We start from the raw sequence: 21,060 nt of genomic DNA, 5'->3' as shown, positions 1-21,060 counted from the left end.
AGACTATATAGTCCATGGAATTCTCCAGGCCAGAATACTGGGGTGGGTAGCCTTTCCCTTCTCCAGGGGATCTTCCCAACCCAGGGATCGATCCCAGGTCTCCCGCATCACAGGTGGATTCTTTACCAGCTGAGCCACAGGGGAAGCCCAAGAATACTGGGGTGGGTAGTCTATTCCTTCTCCAGCGGATCTTCCTGATCCAGGAATCGAACCGGGATATCCTGCATTGCAGGCAGATTCTTTACCAACTGAGCTATCAGGGAAGTCCCTGTTATCAGAGGCCTCAGGAGCCTATGGAAGGTGCTGCTTTTGAAGTGGTCTGTACTTGAGTTTTTTCAGCCCAGACCTTAAATTATGTTCTGTGTAGTTTGCAGAAGAATCCATCCCTCCATTTGCATCAGAGGCCAGAAGGAGGCAGGACTGTCCTGTGCTGTATCACAGACATTCAAGAGCCTGAGTTCTGGTCACACAGGGACCAGTGGGAGGGATCGATATTTTCTTCAAAAAGGCACACAAAAACTTCTTAAATACTTCAACAGTTATTTACGAGACCAGCGTTTGGCACCATGAAACAGATAGAACATGATTTGTTTCTGAACATTTTAAGGGCTTTTAATGATGGGCTGCTTCAGCCAAGTAAGAGCCTGACAGGCCATCCCTGGCTCATTAAATGGAGGGCTGGTGGGCCCTTGGCCTAGATGAGTGCTGGATCTGGGGAAAAGCCGGCCACATAGTCCTGTCACGTCCTCCTTGGAAAGCTGATGAGGCTGTGTGGGCCAGGGTGGTGCATAGACATGAGCACAGTTCTGTGTGATCCTAGCAGATGACTTCTGTAGCGAGCATGCAACTTCACCCATAAACACAGGTGTTTAAGAAGTGCATCTTCTGTAAAATGTCTCTGACTGAATCTGTTTTCTTGCGGAATCTTTATTCTGCTGAAGGACAGAAGTTCAGTCTCTGCTGGTGTCAGGATCCTCCCGTCTTTCATCTTCCAGGACCCTGTCGGGAGGTGATGCTGTCTCAAGGGGTTGGGGAGGGCCATCTGGTATCAGGTGTCAGGGTTGGATTGTCATCATCTGTTTAAACTGGCTTTGGTGGAGACACCCCTGCTTATTCTGGCCTCTGGTCTCTGGCCCACGGAGCCTAGTGATGTGCTGTAGAACACTGTGCTTGTGGCTGACAAGACTGTATTGTGCTCTTAAAAGCTGGTTGAGTGTAAATCTCATATCAAGTGTTCTTATACACACTCTCACACACACATAGAACGGTACAAGGAGACTTTGGAGGTGCTGAATATTTCTCCTACCTTGATTGCAGTGATTGTGTTCCACGTGTGTATACATACATCCAAACTCATCAAATTACACACACAAGGTATGAGCAGGTATTTGTATATCAACTGTGCCTCAATAGGGGCTTCCCTGGTGACTCAGTAGTAAAGAATCCACCTGCAATGCAGAAGCTGCAGGAGGCACTGGTTTGATCCCAGTGTCAAGAAAATCCCCTGGAGGAGGGCACGGCAACCCACTCCGGGATTCTTGCCTGGAGAATCCCATGGATGAAGGAGCCTGGTGGGTCCATGGGGCTGCAAAGAGTTGGTCATGACTGAAGTGACTCAGCACACAAACACACACCTCAATAAGGGCGTTTTTAAAATGCTGTTTAAAAAAAGAACATAATATGTGGCAGGTAGTGGGCTAAATGTTTTTTATGTTAACTTATTACACTATCACAATAGACCGCATGAGGTGGGTACCCATTGGTACGTCCATTTTACAACTGAGGCAACGAGAGCATAAAAGAATTTACTCTATTTCAGCCAGTTAGTAAGTGCTGGAGCTGGGATGGGCATGGAGGCAGACTAAAGTCAGAATCTACGCTCCTTTTTTTTTTTTTTTTTAAAGATTTCTGCCTCACCATGCAGTGTGCAGGATCTTAGTTTTCCCACCAGTGCATGCCCTGCAGAGGAGGTATAGAGTCTTAACTGCTGGGCTACCAGGGAAGTCCCCAGAACCTACATTGTTAGTCCCAGCACTGTGTTCCCTCCTGAAACACCTTCCTCTGGAGCCCGTCACACCAGGCTGTCCTGGTTCTTCTCCAGCCTCTCTAACCACATTTCTCTGTGTCCCGGTGGCTTCTCTTCCTTGCCAGCCCACTTCCCCGGGTGCCATCTGAGCTCCGCCTTGGCTTTCTTCTTCTCATGGTGAACCCTCTCACCAGGGCTTCTTTGCAAGCTCGTGGACCCTGACTTTAGTCAAGGGCAGATGACTCCTTGCTCTGTCTCCGTGGCTTGTTCTGCTAGCCCAAGCTTCAGGCTCAGATGGTTCGCTGTCTCCTTGCTGTCTCCACCTGGATGTCCTTGGGCACCTACTGCATCCTCTTTTCCCCTCTCTTATGTTCTCTGGATCTCATGGGGGTCCATCCATGCTGGAAAACGGAGTCACCTTTGCCTTCTTCCTCATCCTCCAGTCTATTTAATCACCAAGTGTGGGGAATTTCATTCTCCCCTGATGGTTGCTCTGGTTGGAGCCCTTATGGTTTCTTTGATGCTGAAAAGGCTTCCTAAGTGGTCTCTTTGCTTCCACTCTCATCCGCTTCTGTATATCCTCCTGTAAACTGAGAGAGCTTTCTCGCTAAACACAACTCTTGGTTATTTGTTTGGGTGAACCCCTCATTTACAGAAGTGTTTCCCATCGCTTACAGGCTTCCCATCATTTACAGAAGTGTTTCTTAAAAATGGGGTTCTTCGACAAGATGCATCAGAGCCACATGAGAGTTTGTTAAAGTGGAAGATTTCTGGCCCCAGCCCAGATCTACTATATCAGCACCTCTGGCTACAGCATAGGGATGTGGACCTCCTTGATGCTAGCAGGCTGATTCCTAACCTGCTGCCTGGATAAAATCTAAGCATCCTAAAAGGACATGAATGTTCTGATCTCTATTCCCCTCTCTTCCTGATGTCTATCCCTTATCTCTTACCAGTCTCTCTGAGTTCCCCCAAACACTCAGCAGCTTGTCCCCATCTCCACACACACACAAAACCCACTCAGCGGGCTGTCCACTGTCCCCTCTGCCCAGAATGCCTTTGCCTTCCTTCAAGTTGTTGATCGCTCTTTCCAATACCTGTCTCAGGTATCCATTCCTCTCCTTAGGTCTTTTGGCTCCCCAACCCTGCCACCATGGCCTCAATAAGTTGGTCCCCCTCTGCATTTCCCTGGGTTTCCCTGGTGGCTCAAGTGGTAAAGAATCCACCTGCAATGCAGGAGACGCAGGGTCAGGAAGATCCCCTGGAGAAGGAAATGGCAACCCACTCCAGTATACTTACCTGGGAAATCCCATGGACAGAGGAGCTGGCTACAGTCCTTGGGGTCGCAAGAGTAGGACACGACTCAGCGACTAAACACACGCATACCTCTGCGTCCCCCTAATGCCCCACCCCCTTGCATATCCTTGTCCATCCTTAGCATACCCTCCTGTAAGTATGCTCCTGTCCTCTGTCTGGTTTACAGGGGACCCTTCATATTTCTGTTTCCAGGGCTAGATACAATGTCTGATCCATGCCAGATGCCCAGTGAGTATTTGTTGAAGAAATAAATGAATGAGTATAGAGTGTCAGTGCAGCAAAACAGAGGCTCTGAGGAACCACTGAAGCTGGGGTTACAGATTCGGCTGGAAGAGCCTGGTAGCTGTCACGAGGGAGGTGATGTTTCATAAAGACCTTGAGGGAAAGGGATGAGGAGAATTTGCTAGGAGAGCAAAGGAGACAAGGAAATTGCTGGCAGAGAGGACTTTCAGGGTGAGGTAGGCTCGCTGGCACACCTGGGCCCCGAGTGACTTGAGGGGATTAGCAGTGGGTGAGCTGGGAGGCAGCTAGAATCAGGGCTGGCATCACAGGCTTTCCTGAGGCAAAAATCTGTGGTGGCCATGGGATCTGGACTGAGCGACCCAGAGCCGGCAGCGCCACCTACTGTGCCAGACTGGTTTTCCAGTCCCTTGAGTGGGAAGATGCCAGTAAGTGACTCACTATCTCGTCAGGACTGTGGAAGTTTTAAGTTAAAACCTCTCACAGAATGAGAAAACCCATCTGTGCCACACATGAAACACATTCACCAAATGATAATAAGCATTCTTCTAACTTGTGACATTTTCTTGCATTCAGCATTTTTAAAAAGGGCCTGTCTTTATTATTTCATGGACCGTATCTCACTGGCTTGCAGGATTTTCCCTTTACCCCTCTTGATGTTTTCATTCTAAAGTTCTGTCATCATTGGACGCTTAATCGCTACTGCTGCTTTTACTAACTTTCGTTCACTATTGAGAATTTTATTTCCATAAAGTAGTGACACACCAAGAATGATACCACACTCATTGGTAAAGTTAATTGGAATCCAGCTCTTTCAATGTATCTCATTTTATCAGTAATGGCAGAGTTAAAACAGTTGTAATCTGCATTGTATCTGACACAGTTCTGAGCACCACGTGGGGGCCTTGATAAACTGCAACGTGTAGAAGAAGAGTGTTGCTTTCAGTCAATTTGATCTTGCGATCTATCAGTGTTTGCACAATGCTATTTCTGTTTAAGGCTACCTTTTCTTCCAAAATTTCAGGAATAAGTCCTTAAGGCTATTCTGGAGGGAAAATCATGCAACTGTGAAGCCCAATTCACTGAGTCTTTCCTTAGAATCAGAAATTTCTGAAGGCATCTCTTCTTTTCTACTTCCATTCATTTGTTACAATGAGTTGGTTCTATGAGTTAGACGTCTTTAGACTTCACATGTAAGTGATGGTCAATACGGAAATCAGATTATTTGCATTCTTTGCAGCCAAAGATGCAGAAGCTCTATTCAGTCAGCAAAAACATGACTGGGAGCTGACTGTGGCTCAGGTCATGAACTCCTTATTACAAAATTCAGACTTAAATTGAAGAAAGTAGGGAAAACCACTAGACCATTCAGGTATGACCTAAATCAAATCCCTTATGATTTTACAGTGGAAGTGGCAAATAGATTCAAGGGATTAGATCTGATAGACAGAGTGCCTGATGAACTATGGATGGAGGTTCATGACATTGTACAGGAGACAGTGATCAAGGCCATCCCCAAGAAAAAGAAATGCAAAAAGGCAAAATGGTTGTCTGAGGAGGCCTTACAAATAGCTGAGGAAAGAAGAGAGATGAAAGGCAAAAGAGAAAAGGAAAGATATACCCATTTGAATGCAGAGTTCCAAAGAATAGCAAGGAGAGATAAGAAAGCCTTCCTCAGTGATCAATTGCAAATAAATAGAGGAAAACAACAGAATGGGAAAGACTAGAGATCTCTTCAAGAAAATTAGAGATACCAAGGGGACATTTCATGCAAGGATGGGCACAATAAAGGACAGAAATGATATAGACCCAACAGAAGCAGAAGATATTAAGAAGAGGTGTCAAGAACACACAGAAGAACTATACAAAAAAGATCTTCATGACCCAGATAACCACAATGGTGTGATTACGCACCTAGAGCCAGACATCCTGGAATGTGAAGTCAAGTGGGCCTTAGAAAGCATCACTATGAACAAAGCTAGTGGAGGCAATGGAATTCCAGTTGAGCTATTTCAAATCCTAAAAGATGATGCTGTGAAAGTGCTGCACTCAATATGCCAGCAAATTTGGAAAACTCAGCAGTGGCCACAGGACTGGAAAAGGTCAGTTTTCATTCCAATCCCAAAGAAACGCAATGCCAAAGAATTCTCAAACTACCTCACATTGCACTCATCTCACACGCTAGCAAAGTAATGCTCAAAATTCTCCAAGCCAGGCTTCAACAGTATGTGAATCGTGAACTTCCAGATGTTCAAGCTGGATTTAGAAAAGGCAGAGGAACTGGAGATCTAATTGCCAACATCTGCTGGATCATCGAAAAAGCAAGAAAGTTCCAGAAAAACATCTGCTTTATTGACTACGACAAAGCCTTTGACTGTGTAGATCAAAACAAACTTGAAAATTCTGAAAGAGATGGGGATACCAGACCACCTTACCTGCCTCTTGAGAAATCTGTATGCAGGTCAGGAAGCAACAGTTAGAACCAGATGTGAACAACAGACTGGTTCCAAATCAGGAAAGGAGTATGTCAAGGCTGTACATTGTCACCCTGCTTATTTAACTTATATGCAGAATACATCATGCAAAATGCTGGGCTGGATTAAGCACAAGCTGGAATCAATATTGCTGGAAGAAATATCAATAACTTCAGATATCCAGATGACACCACCCTTATGGCAGAAAGTGAAGAAGAATTAAAGAGCCTCTTGATGAAAGTGAAAGAGGAGAGTGAAAAAGTTGGCTTAAAACTCAACATTCAAGAAACTAAGGTCTTGGCATCCGGTCCCATCACTTCATGGGAAATAGATGGGGAAACAATGGAAACAGTGAAAGACTTTATTTTTTTGGGCTGCAAAATTGCTGCAGGTGGTGACTGCAGCCATGAAATTAAAGGATGCTTGCTCCTTGGAAGAAAAGCTATGATTAATGTAGACATCATATTAAAAAGCAGAGACATTACTTTGCCAACGAAGGTCCATCTAGTCAAAGCTATGGTTTTTCCTGTAGTCATGTATGGATATGAGTTGGATCATAAAGAAAGCTGAGCACCAAAGAATTGATGCTTTTGAACTGTGGTGCTGGAGAAGACTCTTGAGAGTCCCTTAAACTGCAAGATCAAACCAGTGAATCGTAAAGGAAATCAGTCCTGAATATTCACTGGAAGGACTGATGTTGAAGCTGAAACTCTAATACTTTGGCCACCTGATATGAAGAACTGACTCATTGGAAAAGACCCTGATACTGGGAAAGACTCAAGGCAGAGAAGGGGACAACAGAGGATGAGATGGTTGGATGGCATCATTGACTCAATGGACATGAATTTGAGCAAGCTCCTGGAGTTGGTGATGGACAGGGAAGCCTGGCATGCTGCAGCCCATGGGGTTACAAAGAGTCGGACACGACTGAGTGACTGAACTGAACTGAAGTGAGATCATATGGTATTTCTCTGTCTGGTTTATTCACTTAGCACGATGTCCTCTAAATTCATCCATGTTGTTACAAAGAGCAGGACTTTCATCCTTTTAAATGACCCCGTCTTGTGTGTGTGTGTGTGTGTGTGTGTGTGTGTGTGTGTGTGTGGTGTGTACATACCCCATCAGTTACAGAGCCAGAGAGTAAAATGGTGGTTGCTGGGGGTTGGGGGCCTTCGGGAAGGTGGGGATATGCTGGTCAGATGGTACAGATGTTCAGCTGAAAGATGAATAATCTCTGGGGCTCTAATGTATGTCATGTGGCTCGAGTTAACAATACCATACTATATACTTGAATTGTGCTAAGAGCATAGATCTCGTGTTCTTACCACACACACATAAATGGTAATTATGTGAGGTGATGGGTATGTTGGTCATGGTAATAATTTCACAATGCATACTACCACATACAGGGTACTTAAACGAGTCCCTTCCAGGTCAACTGGGTCCTGTCAGTGATTTCCCGTATAAACTGCTTTGATCAGCTCAAGCTCCCGAGAGCTGCAGTTTGGTGGGAGAGGGACCTTGGCTGTGGCTGTCTTACACTGACAAGAGCAGAGTGCAAGCTCGTCTGGTCTTGGGAATTGCCTCCCTTCAGACTGCACCTGCCCAGGTGTCCCTAGTCCACCTGCCTCTTTGGCATAACCCACACTGCCATCTGGGGCTAAATCCCCTTGTCATGCCTGTGGGACCCTCTGGAGCCCACCATCTCTCCAAGTCCCATCTCCCTCGCCTTTTCTCTGGGCTCGTGAGGACCGTGATGCTGGCCGAGCCCAGCTTCTGTTGTCCCCACCCTTCCATTTCTCCTCCCCCTCGCTGTGGTGGCTTAGAGGAACCACAGGCAGATCCCAGGATGGCGGCCGCTCTACTCTCAGATCCTCAGCCTCACATGGAACCCTCCATCATCTTCCCTTGTAGAGACTGAGGAGGTGGGAGTGGGTGCAGGAAAGCTGCTTCCAGTGACTAAATATTTTTTTCATACCTCTGTGCAGCTATTAGCAGAAAAACAGATGCTGTCTTATTGTGTCTTTCTCTCTCACACCTATACAGGGCAAAATCACTCTAACGTCAAGAATGAGAGACGTTTATTCCTGCATTCCTCCCAGTTCTCCGTACAGGGGTGGTGCGTGTGTGCTCAGTTGCTCAGTCATGTCTGACTCTTTTGCGACCCCAAGGACTATAGTCCACCAGGCTCCTCTGTCCATGGGATTCTCCAGGCACGAATACTGGAGTGGGTAGCCATTTCCCACTACAGGGGATCTTCCCGACCCAGGGATTGAACCCACCTCTCCTGCATTGGCTGGTGGATTCTTTTACCACTGAGTCACCTGAGAAGCCCCATATAGGGGTGGGTCACAGGGTCACATCAAATTCAGGAGAGCTAGTGATTTGAGAGCATCCCACACTTTTGATGAGTGTTGTCACGGGAGCAGATGAGGTTCCTCCAGGCTGTGTTGTACGGCAGGGCTCCTCAAATTTTAGAGAGCATCAGGACCACCTGGAGGGCTTGTTCAAACACAGACTGTGGGTCTCATCTCCAAAATTTCAGGAGCACTGCAAAAGGGACCAGTATTTTGCACTTAGGATGGTAAGACTCAGCAACTAAAAATACAAGATCCCAGTTCCATTGAATTTCAGGTAAAACAACAAATTTTAAAAGGATAAGTAACTCCCAAATACTGCATGGGACATAGAAAGTGAAGTCGCTCAGTCGTGTCCAACTCTTTGCGACCCCATGGACTGTAGCTCGCCAGCCTCCTCTATCCATGGGATTTTCCAGGCAGGAATACTGGAGTGGGTTGCCATTTCCTTCTCTAGGGGATCTTCCTAACCCAGGGATCAAACCCGGGTCTTCCGCATTGCAGGCAGATCCCTTACCATCTGAGCCACCAGGTAAGTCCTGACAAGCATGGGACATACTTATCCTGATTTTTTTTAATCATAAAATTTAGGCATTACTTATCTGAAAGCCCACTTTGACTGGGCGTCCTGTATTCTATCTAGCCACCTAATTTGCCTTTTCAGCAAGGGCCCTGGTGATGGGGATGTTGCTGGTCTGGAGACCACAGTTTGGACCACGTGTACAGGCTAGCATGAGTGCAGAGCCCTGGGTAATACCAACATGATGGTTTTTCCAGTGGTCATGTGTGGATGTGAGAGCTGGACTGTGAAGAAAGCTGAGCGCCGAAGAATTGATGCTTTTGAGCTGTGGTGTTGGAGAAGACTCTTGAGAGTCCCTTGGGCTGCAAGGAGATCCAACCAGTCCATCCTAAAGGCGATCAGTCCTGGGTGTTCACTGGAAGGACTGATGCTGAAGCTGAAACTCCAGTACTTTGGCCACCTCATGTGAAGAGCTGACTCATTGGAAAAGACCCTGATGCTGGGAGGGATTGGGGCAGGAGGAGAAGGGGACGACAGAGGATGAGATGGCTGGATGGCCTCACCGACTCGATGGACATGAGTTTGGGTAAACTCCGGGAGTTGGTGATGGACAGGGAGGCCTGGCATGCTGCGATTCATGGGGTCGCAAAGAGTCGGACGCGACTGAGTGACTGAACTTAACTGAACTGAGGATTGAAAAGACATTAGATTTGGCAGCACAGAGGCCTCTGGGGACTTTGTCGCTTTCAGCGCACTAATGGGGCAGGGCAGTGTGCAGGCACGGTGAGAGTGGAGCGGCAGTGATGGCAGCTTGCATGTGGTTGGCGGGGACTCTACTTTGTGAAGTGAAAAAGAGGGGGATGCAGGGGCACTCGAGGGTACTTTTTATGAAAGGAGACAGGGAATATATTTACAGCCAGAGAAGAAGTCAGTGGAGAAGGAACGTCTGAGATTACAGAAGACAGAGAATGGCAGATGGGGTACAAGGCCAAGGGATCCCCAGCTGGGGAAGCAGGAGAAAGATGGAACGAGGGAGAAAAGCTGGGAGAGTGGTAGCTGGGCAGGTTGCAGACTTAACCTCCCAGCCCAGGGCAACATGTTGGGTGTAAATTTTACAATTTGGCCCATAAAGGAAAAAGAACATCTGCTTAGAAAAAAATCTCTGAATGTTACTATTGCAAAGTAGAAAAACATATGTGTATATGAGTAAGGGTGCTGAACAATATATTAAAAAATTCTGTGTGCTTTGAAAACTTTTTTTTTTTTGGCTGTAATTTATTCTTTGAGTCTCTCTTGCATTTGGTTTTACAAGGCTACATTCACAATTTTCCAAAATTGGTTTTTCCTCCATGGGGCTTTCTTTTTCTCATGGAGTAAACCTTTTTAATCTTCAGTTGCAGGCTGTATGTCCTCATTGGTTTGTACCTTATGTATTTCCTTCCATGCCTGTACTTTGTTGACTGTGCCTTATCCACAGACATCCCCACCCAACCTCACCGGTTTGTCTCTGATGATTTTCATTCTTGCCTTTCCCACTAATTTCTATGTTAAATTAAAAAGCACTGGTCTTATATATTCAATAACCTAAGACATACCATGTAAGCATTGTTTTACTGTATAGTATTAAAATGATCTCAAGCTCAGGTTGTTTAAAAGATCAGAGTTTCTCAAATTGTAATTTGGGAGCATCTGTCCCAGGATCACTGACTGACTCAGGCTTTAGGTGGTATCCTGAAGGTGAATCTTAAGAGCCACAGAAACCCTGGAATGAACAGGAGGCTTTGCAGCAGAGCCACCAGGCTTCTCTTCTTCTACTTCTGCCTGACTGCCCTGTTCTCTGCTGGGGCCAAGCAGGAGGAAACTCCCCTTTTTGCTCTATTTCTTTCCTCCTCTCTAAAGTGGGTGATGTGGCTGAGGTGGTTAGAACTCTAGCAGCCTTTTTGGACCATGAGGGGAATTTGAGGGTGGAAACTAGTGGTAGGTTAGAACAGAAAAAAATAGAGGACCTGGGTCCTTGATTGTACAGACACACAGTAGACTGCCAATAAGTCACACCCTTATATAATATTCTCTCATTAAATGGGGAAGGAATCCAGAATTTGGCAAGGTAGATGGGATGTTGCTCCCATGTTTATACTACATTGAATGGCAAGTGAAGGGGAAAGTGTTAGTCACTCAGTCATGTCTGACTCTTTGCAACCCCATGCACTGTATGTAGCCTGCCAGGCTCTTCTGTCTGTGGGATTCTCCAGGCAAGAATACTTGAATGGGTTGCCATTTTCTTCTCCAGGGGATCTTCCCAACACAGGGATCAAACCCTGGCCTCCTGCATTGCAAGCAGATTCTTTACTGCCTGAGCCACCAGTGAAGGAATTTTGCAGATGTAATTAAGGTCCCTTCAGTTCAGTTCAGTCGCTCAGTCATGTCTGACTCTTTGTGACCCCATGGACTGCAGCATGCTAGGCCTCCCTGTCCATCACCGACTCCCGGAGTTACTCAAACTCATGTCCGTCGCGTTGGTGATGCCATCCAACCATCTCATCCTCTGTTGTCCCCTTCTCCTCCTGCCTTCAATCTTTCCCAGCATCAGGCTCTTTTCCAATGAGTCAGTTCTTCTCATGAGGTGGCCAAAGTATTGGAGTTTCAGCTTCAGCATCAGTCCTTCCAATGAATATTCAGGACTGATTTCCTTTAGGATTCACTGGTTGGATCTCCTTGCAGTCCAAGGGACTCTTTAGAGTCTTCTCCAACAGCACAGTTTAAAAGGATCAGTTCTTTGGTGCTCAGCTTTCTTTATAGTCCAACTCTCGCATACATATATGACTACTGGATAAAGTATGATTCTAAATGCAAAAAGTTCTAAAGCTTTATTCTAAACGCAATTTTGTCCCTGATGAGTTGGCTTTTAGTTTATCAAAGGGAGACTATCCTGAGTAGGCCTGACCTAATCAGGTGAGCCCTTTAAAAGAAGGGCTATGCCTTTCCTGAATTCAGAGACTACAACCAGCAGAGAGTCTTTGCCTTTGTTGCCAGCCTGGAAGAAATAACAATCCAGGAATTTTACAGCCACAAGGCCATAAATTCTGCTAATAACCTAAGGGATTCTTCCTTTGTTTTCAGAAGGGAATGCAGCCAAGCCAACACCCTGATTTCAGTCTTGTGAGACCACCCAGCTAAGCCATAACCAGACTCCTGACCTGTGGAAATTTTGAGATAGTCAATGTGTGTTGTTTAAAGCTTTTAAGTTTGGGCTAATTTGTTAGGCAGCATAGATTGATGTCCACGTTGTTACTGTAACAGCGCAGGAATGCCTACCTCCAGGCTTCTTTTACATGAGGAAGAATTTAACTTTTGAAATTAAAGAATTTCTTGCTTTTTTAAGCTGTTGTGATTTTAGATTTTTCATTTATAGGTATCTTAACCTAAATTTAATTGCTTCATTGAGTACTGAGGAAGGACTTATGGAATATCAATCATTTGTGCTTGACCTTGAAAAATGTATAGTTTCAGAAGGTGGAAACTGGATGACTGGAGGTAAAAAATCATTTTCCTGGGGCAGAATGCATGAAGTGGAGTAATACGTATTTTGAAAAAACAAATAATAGTTGAGTTTCACTAGATTGAGTGAGATGAGGATGAAAAGGTGGATTAGAGCCAAAGCACAAATCCAGATGGTCTTGGGGATTATTTTTTAAGCAATGGAGAACATGGAGATTTTCTGACCAAAGTAGTAGCATGATCAGAGCTATGATTTATTTGTATTTAGTTGTTTATGATTTGTTTACTTATTATCTTCTAATTTTTAAAAATATTATCTGTAATTGGAGGATAATTGCTTTACAATGTTGTGCTGGTTTCTGCTGTATTATTATCTTTTAAATTGAAGATTCTCCTGGAGGAGGGAATGGCTGCCCAGTCCAGTATTCTGGCCTGGAGAATTCCATGGACAGTGTAGTCCATGGCGTCGCAGAGTCAGACAGGACTGAGCGACTTTCATTTTCGCTTTTCAAATAGAAGTATATTTCTTTACAGCCCTGTGCTAGTTTCAGTGGTACAGCAGACTGATTGAGTTATACAAATATATGTGTGTATATTCTTTTCCAGTTTCTTTTCCATTATGGATTATTACATGATGGTGAATATAGTTCCCAGTGTATATAGTAAGTAAATCCTTTTTATATATAGTAGTGTGTATCTGTTAATCCCACACTCCAAATTTTTCCATCCCCCTACCCTTCCCCTTTTGGTAATCATAAGTTTATTTTCTATGTCTGTGAGTCTATTTCTGTTTTGTAAATAAGTTAATTTGTATCAGATTCTTTTAGATTCTACATATAAGTGATATCATAGGACATTTATCAGTCTCTTCTGACTTACTTCACTTAGTATGATAATCTCTAGACATACCCATGTTGCTACAAATGGTAATATTTCGTTCTTTTTTGTGGCTAACAGTCCACTGTGTGTGTGTGTGTGTATGTGTGTATGTGCATCACATCTTCTTTATCCATTCAGCTGTTTTTAAATTAATTAAAAAATTTCATCGGAATATAGTTGATTAAAATGTTGTGTTATTTTCAGATGTCAGTGTGATTCAGTTATAAGTACACATATATTTATTTTTTCAGGTTCTTCACTCATATAGGATATTATAGAATATTGAGTAGAGTTCCTCCTGCTATGCAGTTGGTTCTTGTTGGTTATCTATTTTGTATATAGTAGTGCATGAATGTTAATCCCAGGCTCTTAGTTTATCCCTCCCACCCATATTTCCCCTTCGGTAACCGTAAGTTTGTTTTCAAAATCTGTGAGTCTGTTTCTGTTTTGTAAATAAGATCATTTGTGTCATTTTAAAAAAGTTAGATTTCACAAGAAGTGCTAGCATATGATATTTGTCTTTCTCTGTCTGACTTACCTCACTTAGTATGATAATCTCCATCCATGTTGCTGCAAATGGCTTTGGTTCTTCTTTATGACTGAGTAATATTCCACTGCATATATGCACCACATCTTCTCTATCCATTCCTCTGTTGATGGACATTTAGGTTGCTTCCATGTCCTGTCTATTGTAAATAGTGCTGCAGTGAACTCTGGGGCGCATGTATCTTTTTGAATTAAGAGTTTGCATCTTTTCTGGATATATGCCCAGGAGTGGGATTGCTGGATCTTATGAGGGCTCTGTTTTTAGTTTTGAAAGGAACCTCCGTACTGTTTTCCACAGTTATGCTTTTTCAAAAAATGCAGTATGAGTCAATTCTTCGTAGGTTGCAGAAACATATCTCAAAGTAGATTTTGTCTCAAAGAGATTTACGGGAAGAGACACTGAGAAAGCGAAACAGGAACAGGAAACAGGAGCCAAGGGCATCAGCAACCAGAACAAGAGACTCATGTCCTAAAGGCCCTTTCTCCTCTCCCATCTCCTATTTCATTTCATTCTCTGTTGTGCAGAGTTTCTTATGGCTGGAGCATCACCCCTTACAGCTGCCCATTAAAGGAGAAGGAATGGACTTCTCCACCTGTTCCGATTCACGACCTCACTTCTGGAAGCTACATTTGATTGGACAGTCCTGGCATAATCCCAAAGGCCACGGGGTGGAATATGATGATTGGCTTGGCTGGTGTGTGTGTATGTGTGTGTGTGCACATGTGTGTGATATCTGCTATGAGAAAAAGGAGCTTGGGGAATAAAAACAAACTAGGTTAATTTGAATTTCACAGTTCTTTCTTTTCTGTGTCAGGGTCTCAAGGACAGATGACAAAATTCATATGATTACGCTCCCACCAAGGGGATAAAATTTTAGTAATTGAAATATGCACAAATGCTTATTTATAATATTTCCAATTATTTCTCCTTGCCACTATCATCATCAACTAAACTATAAGCTATATAATTAAAACTAGTTAGTTTCCATGATATATATTTTTAAATGCTCAGTTATTAGTTTATTGTGTGTCCGAAGTGCGTGGAATACTGTATTATGTTTATGACATCTATCGCTTGAAGAAAAGAGAATTTCAGAGTAGCTACTTACAGGTACCTCCAAGTTCTTGAAATAATCTCAGTGAAATACAACTTCTTGCTTAAGAAAGCAACACTCTTTTGTTCAAATGTGTTAGTAGACTGAGATAAGTAATAATTAAATAAACTCTCAGTACAGTCGCTCAGTCATGTCCGATTCTTTACGACCCCATGGACTGCAGCATGCCAGGCTTCCCTGTCCATCACCAACTCCTGGAGCTTACTCAAACTCATGTCCATTGAGTCAGTGATGCCATCCAACCGTCTCATCCTCTGTCGTCCTCTTCTTCTCCCACCTTAAATAAACTCTTAGATCAGCTGAAAAATATGCTATTTTAACCTGAATATTTTACCATACATGCTTTGGGTATCTGTGAAAAGTTTAGAAAGTATTGGCTCTTTTTCTAAATTCTTGCATATGTTGATCATCTATGCCTTTTTTGGGAAAATATTCAAACACATTAAATTGACTCAAATCTGTAACTGACATACATGACAAACACCATCACGGGAATTAAAGATGCCATCATTTAAGATGCCTGAAATGTGTTTTTAAAAAATCTGGCTGAAATATTTGACTACTTCCTGGAAGACTTCCAGTCAGCTCCCTGGTGGGTGCAGCTGATACATTTTACCACTAGGTGTTACTCTTCCTCCATCACACATGGATCTAGAGTTTCAAAAGCAATGTGCATGCAAAACCAACAGACTTCTCTATCTCCTGTCTACTGTTTAAACATAAGATGCAACTTTACCCCCAATATTTACTCATCATTGTAACCATATAAGCACTCAGCACAGTAGAAAGTGAAGTTCATTTCTGCTTTCTGTGGTATCATCTCACACCAGGTGTCCAAAGACTAAAGACTGTCAATACCTCTGTGCTGTGCTGTGCTTAGTCGCTCAGTAGTGTCCGACTCTTTGTGACCCTGTGGACTATAGCCCGTTAGGCTCCTCTGTCCATGGGGATTCTCCAGGCAAGAATACTGGAGTGGGTTGCCATGCCCTCCTCCAGGGGATCTTCCCGACCCAGGGATCGAACCCAGGTCTCCCACACTGCAGGCAGATTCTTTACGTCTGATCCTCCAGGGAAGCCTATCAATACCTCTAGTTGTTGTTAGTTCTTCTTAATGGAAGGAAGTGACAAGATTATAATCTCATTAAAAAGACAGTTGACCTGCCCATGATTTCTCCCTGAAATGGTGATATATTGTATCTGAACAATTGTACATGTAAGATGATAAAAATACAAAATTCTCAGTTATTAGTTATGTATTATTAATTAACCAAAGGTTAATTATATATATATCGTACATATATATATATATCGTACATATCCAAGAAAGAGGGAAATGTATAGAATCTGATTATAGTGTCCTGATACATGTTTTGAGATAGAAGATAACTTTTTAACTTTCTTGGAAGCATTTCTCCCACCCTCTGCCTGTGAATGCACAGTAAATATTTTTAAAGATGAAGAAGATATAAACCACCCTCATATTTATGTCCACTGGCCCCTCTGAGAAAAGAATCACATTTTACTAAGGCATCTGATTTTAAATCCATCTATTCTAAATATTTCTGTAAAGAAAGCTGAGCACCGAAGAATTGATGCTTTTGAACTGTGGTGTTGGAGAAGACCCTTGAGAGTCCCTTGGACTGCAAGGAGATCCAACCAGTCCATCCTAAAGGAGATCAGTCCTGGGTGTTCATTGGAAGAACTGATGCTGAAGCTGAAACTCCAGTAATTTGGCCACCTGATGCGAAGAGCTGACTCATTTGAAAAGACCCTGATGCTGGGAGGGATTGGGGGTAGGAGGAGAAGGGGACGACAGAGGATGAGATGGTTGGATGGCATCACCGACTCAATGGACATGAGTTTGGGTAAACTCTGGGAGTTGGTGATAGATAGGGAGGCGTGGTGTGCTGCGATTCATGGGGTCGAAAAGAGTCAGACATGACTGAGCGACTGAACTGAACTGATTCTAAATATTGAAATTTAAAAATTTTCTCTCCCCAATGGACAAAAAAATGAGGCAGGACATAATTAGAAGCTAAATACATTCTTTGTGATCTAAAAATTAGAACAAGCCAAATTAGGTACTTGGAACAGTTCATTCACTGTCTCATTCATTCACTTACTCATTGAACAAACTTTTAGTTGGGTGAGCTCATATATTTCAGATTCAAAAATGAAATGAAATGACCTTTATTTTGTGGAAGTCTGAGGTTTAAGGTGAAGTAGAGTCTGGTGGCTCAGATGGTAAACAATCCGCCTGCAACGCGGGAGACCTGGGTTTGATCCCTGGGTTGGGAAGATCTCCTGGAAGAGGGCATGGCAACCCACTCCAGTATTCTTGACTGGAGAATCCCATGGACAGAGGAGCCTGGCGGGCTATGGTCCACGGGCTTGCAAAGAGCCAGACATGACTGACTCAGCACAGGGCTAGTAAGGAGGAGGAGATTTGTAAACATAAAACCGGCAATGTGTGACAGCTCACAGGATCATCTTTTATTTGGGCATAATAACAAGATACGAATATAAGGATCTTTTGGTGACTCTAACACATCTTGGGACTAAGTGGATGAAAATGTTCCACTGACTGAATAGGTGTGTTGCTGACCCTGTTGCTTGCCTACTGTCCATTGCCTGATAGTCCTCTGGGTCAATTGCTCCCACCTGCCCAGCCCCTGGGTGTGGCCACAGGACTAAGTTTTGGCCAAAGAGACTGACGTGAAACATTGGGACACCTTTGGGACAGCTGAACTGCCATTGTTGCCTGCCTTCCTCTTGGTCACCAGCATGTGCCAAGGTCAGGAGTGGTGAGATCTGCCCTCATTCACTGTAATGGGGTCAAGGGTAAGCTGGGAATCAAACCGGCACTGCTTTATGTTTCTTTTTATAAAATGTTATGTATTGATATTTAATTAATTAATTAGTTTACTCATTTGTCTGTGGTGGGTCTTTCATTGCAGTACTCGGGCCTCTCCAGCTGCAGTGAGCGGGCCTCTCTTGTTGTGATGTGGTGTGTGGGTCCAGCTGCCTGGAGACATGTGGGATCCTAGTTCCCTGACCAGGGGTTGAACCCATGTCCTCCACATTGGAAGGCAGATTCTCAACCACTGGATCCCCAGGGAAGTCCCTGGTTTTTGATGTACTCAAATCTGTTGCATTGAGATTCCCTGTGAAGATCCTATTTTGATCATAGGAATAAGCATCTACTTTTTGTTCTAACTTTGGAAATAGGACATTAGTTTTCAGCCAGACAGAAATAAAGAGAAACAACATAATGATCAAACCTGGCAGTCCAACCTCTTTCACACAAGCAAGAGTGCAAGTCACCAACAAAGGTTATTAATACTTTTGAAGGTCAAAAGAGAACGTCAGTGGAAGGAATATTGATTAATGCAGGAGAAGCTGGAAAGGCTTTGCTCTCATGGTGGACTCAGAGCTGTGGGCTTCAGACACGTGATGTTAGAAAAGGAGGCTAAAGAGATGCTGGGAGACTGTAAAGGCAAAAGGTGGGAAACGATCTTCCCTTTATTCCCTCTTGGTTGGAAACCCCATTATATGCTCTGTTGGCTCCCTGAACTCCTCCTTTGAGGAGAAAAGAATATTGAAAAGTAATCCCATGTCTGTTAAGTGCTATTTTCAGCAGGCCCTACTCATGGCCTCATTTCCCTCTTTGAACAGGTTGGATTTATTTCATCATTTTAATCCCTCCCTTGGCTATACCTTCAACTTCCTCCCTGGGTAAATCCAACTCTCAGCTTCACCTGAGTAGCTGGGAAAAGCTGGGGGAAGAAAAAATATGCCTTTTGATGCTTCTGTGAAGGATGCATTGTTATTGCCTTATCCTGCTAACAGGACACCCCCCCAAAAAAAGAGTTGCTCACTAATTCTCTGGATTGAATATCTGAAGGTTTGATCAGAATATTTAAATACCTAACACATGCTAGTATATATTTAGCTTTTCTAAAGTGCTCTGACACAGCATTCAGGGATAATTGTTTGGTAGGTTGAAGTTGTGTATAACACAGGAATAATACTGAATAAAAAATACAGCTTATTTGAAGCTTATCAAATAAGTGGCTTTTCCAATGTTTTTAAAAGATGTTCAATTTTAAGGAAGTTGAATATGCATCCATTATTCTATAATATTCTTACTATTTAGTAAACTCTTTCTAGGTGGTATAAAGGAAATTTTTAATTAAGTCCAGGTTATTTTTTTAATCAGTTGAGTTCATTCATTCATTTGACCAGTATTTGTTGAGCACATGTTATGAATATGATAAACATAGAGTTGTCTATTTATTGTAAAATTAGCTTGTGTTCTGTCTGCATTCTTTGCTGGGGACAGGAAATCTGCCTGCCTTAGACAGAACTGCAGACCTGGAACTCAATACACAGTGCCTTATGCGTGATAGGCACTCACGCCTGATGGTAAAGGGTGATGAAGATTGTTTCAGCGAAAGGGATCAGATACTCCAAATATGTGTAAAATTCCTGACCATGGAAGAACTATCCACTGTCCTTGGGGTATACTGACACCTGGTTTTATATTAAATAGGGTAGGATTAAGTTAAAATTCCAGTTGTGATAGTGTCACTCATTGGGACTATTCCTGAGATAAATGAAAGCTATTTCTTTCTATTTTTAGTATCTCTACAGATGAGAAATTTGTAAGCAATTATGAAGCCCAGGGAAGCCTGGCATGCTACAGTCCATGGGGCCACAAAGAGTTGGACGTGACTTAGTGACTGAACAACAGCAAATGGATGAGATATTTGTAAACGATTATGAATGCAGGGTGGTAGATCATTTTGGGGGCACCCAAGGGTAAATAATCAGAAGGTGATGAAATTTTGACTGTTCCATTTGAAAAAAATATTAATAATAGATTTTATTTCTTTTTTCTGTTATTTCATAATTTAGCTATTCTCTACTCGATATACATGTATGAATTCCTCAACCCCTTATGGTTTTGCTTTTACAAACAGTTATCATTGTATGTATAGGTTTTGCACATGGGCCAATATTTCTTCATGTTGGGTTTCTAGAAGTGCAATTGCTGGGTAAAGGAATATATTATTTTAATTGAAGTGTAGTTGATTTATAATTTTATGGTAGTTTCTGGTGTACAGCAAGGTGAATCAGATATATATATATATAAAATATATGCATACACATAATCTTTTCATGTTCTTTTCCATTATGGTTTATTACAAGATATTGAATATAGATCCCTGTGTTATCCAGTAGGACCTTGTTGTTTATCTATTTGATACATAGTAATTTGTATCTGCTAATCTCCCCCAAACATGGGATACCTCATAAATTTGCATGTCATGTTTGCGAAGGAGCTATGCTAATCTTCTCCTCTTGTTCCAGTGTTTGTTTAGCATATGTGCATCTGAAGTGAGCACTAGAAAAGTTTTAGGTGTAAAGTAAAACTGAATAGAAAGTGTAGATCCTGAAAATGGGAGACAAAGGTTGGAAAGAAACAGCACCTGTTGTGCTCTGAAATTGTAGAATCTTAGAAAGAAAGTAGAGATCACTTAGTACAGCTTCTTGCATCAGGCATCCCTTCTCTGTTCCCCATCTTTAGTGGTCCATAGCTTAGATCTACAGGAGGAATGGGAACCCAGCTTTTGTTGAAGTGGTCTTTCTGATCAGTGGGTGGCACTAGTTGTTCAAAGGTTTTTCTTAAGCTAAACTTGAACTTTTCCTTTTAATAACATATATCTGTGGCTTCCAGTTTTGCCCTTTAGTTTTGGAAAGACTACAGCTGCCATGCTGCCTCTAATAATACTTCCTTCTATGCTATTCTACTGTATTTTAGGCTAAAATAATTAAAAAAAAAAAAACCTCTTGTCATTTTATATCTGCTATGTTGTTTGTAGATTTCTCACAACCTTGTTTATACTCTGTGAAAATATACTCTTACCTATTAAAATAACACTTTTTCTTTACTTATTGCTATTCTCATTTGTGATAAGAACACTTAACATAAGACTTACCCTTTTATCAAAATTTTAAGTACACAATACAGTGTCGTGAACTATAGGTACTATGTTGTGCTGTAGATCTTCAGGACATCATCTCA

At 42.8% G+C, this 21,060-nt stretch overlaps 1 non-coding gene across 1 annotated transcript; it reads right to left on the bottom strand.

The window, feature by feature from the left end:
• Nucleotides 1-20,269: 20,269 nt before the first annotated feature.
• On the bottom strand, nt 20,270-20,375 carry LOC122687131. Its single transcript, XR_006339032.1, has one exon. It is a non-coding gene; the product is annotated as a U6 spliceosomal RNA (small nuclear RNA).
• Between the last annotated feature and the right edge of the window lie 685 nt (nt 20,376-21,060).

This window comes from Cervus elaphus, chromosome 30, assembly GCF_910594005.1.
Source record: "Cervus elaphus chromosome 30, mCerEla1.1, whole genome shotgun sequence".
NCBI classification, from domain to species: domain Eukaryota; kingdom Metazoa; phylum Chordata; class Mammalia; order Artiodactyla; family Cervidae; genus Cervus; species Cervus elaphus.
The sequence above is the reverse complement of the archived record's forward strand: the minus strand, read 5'-3'. Positions and strand labels throughout refer to the sequence as shown.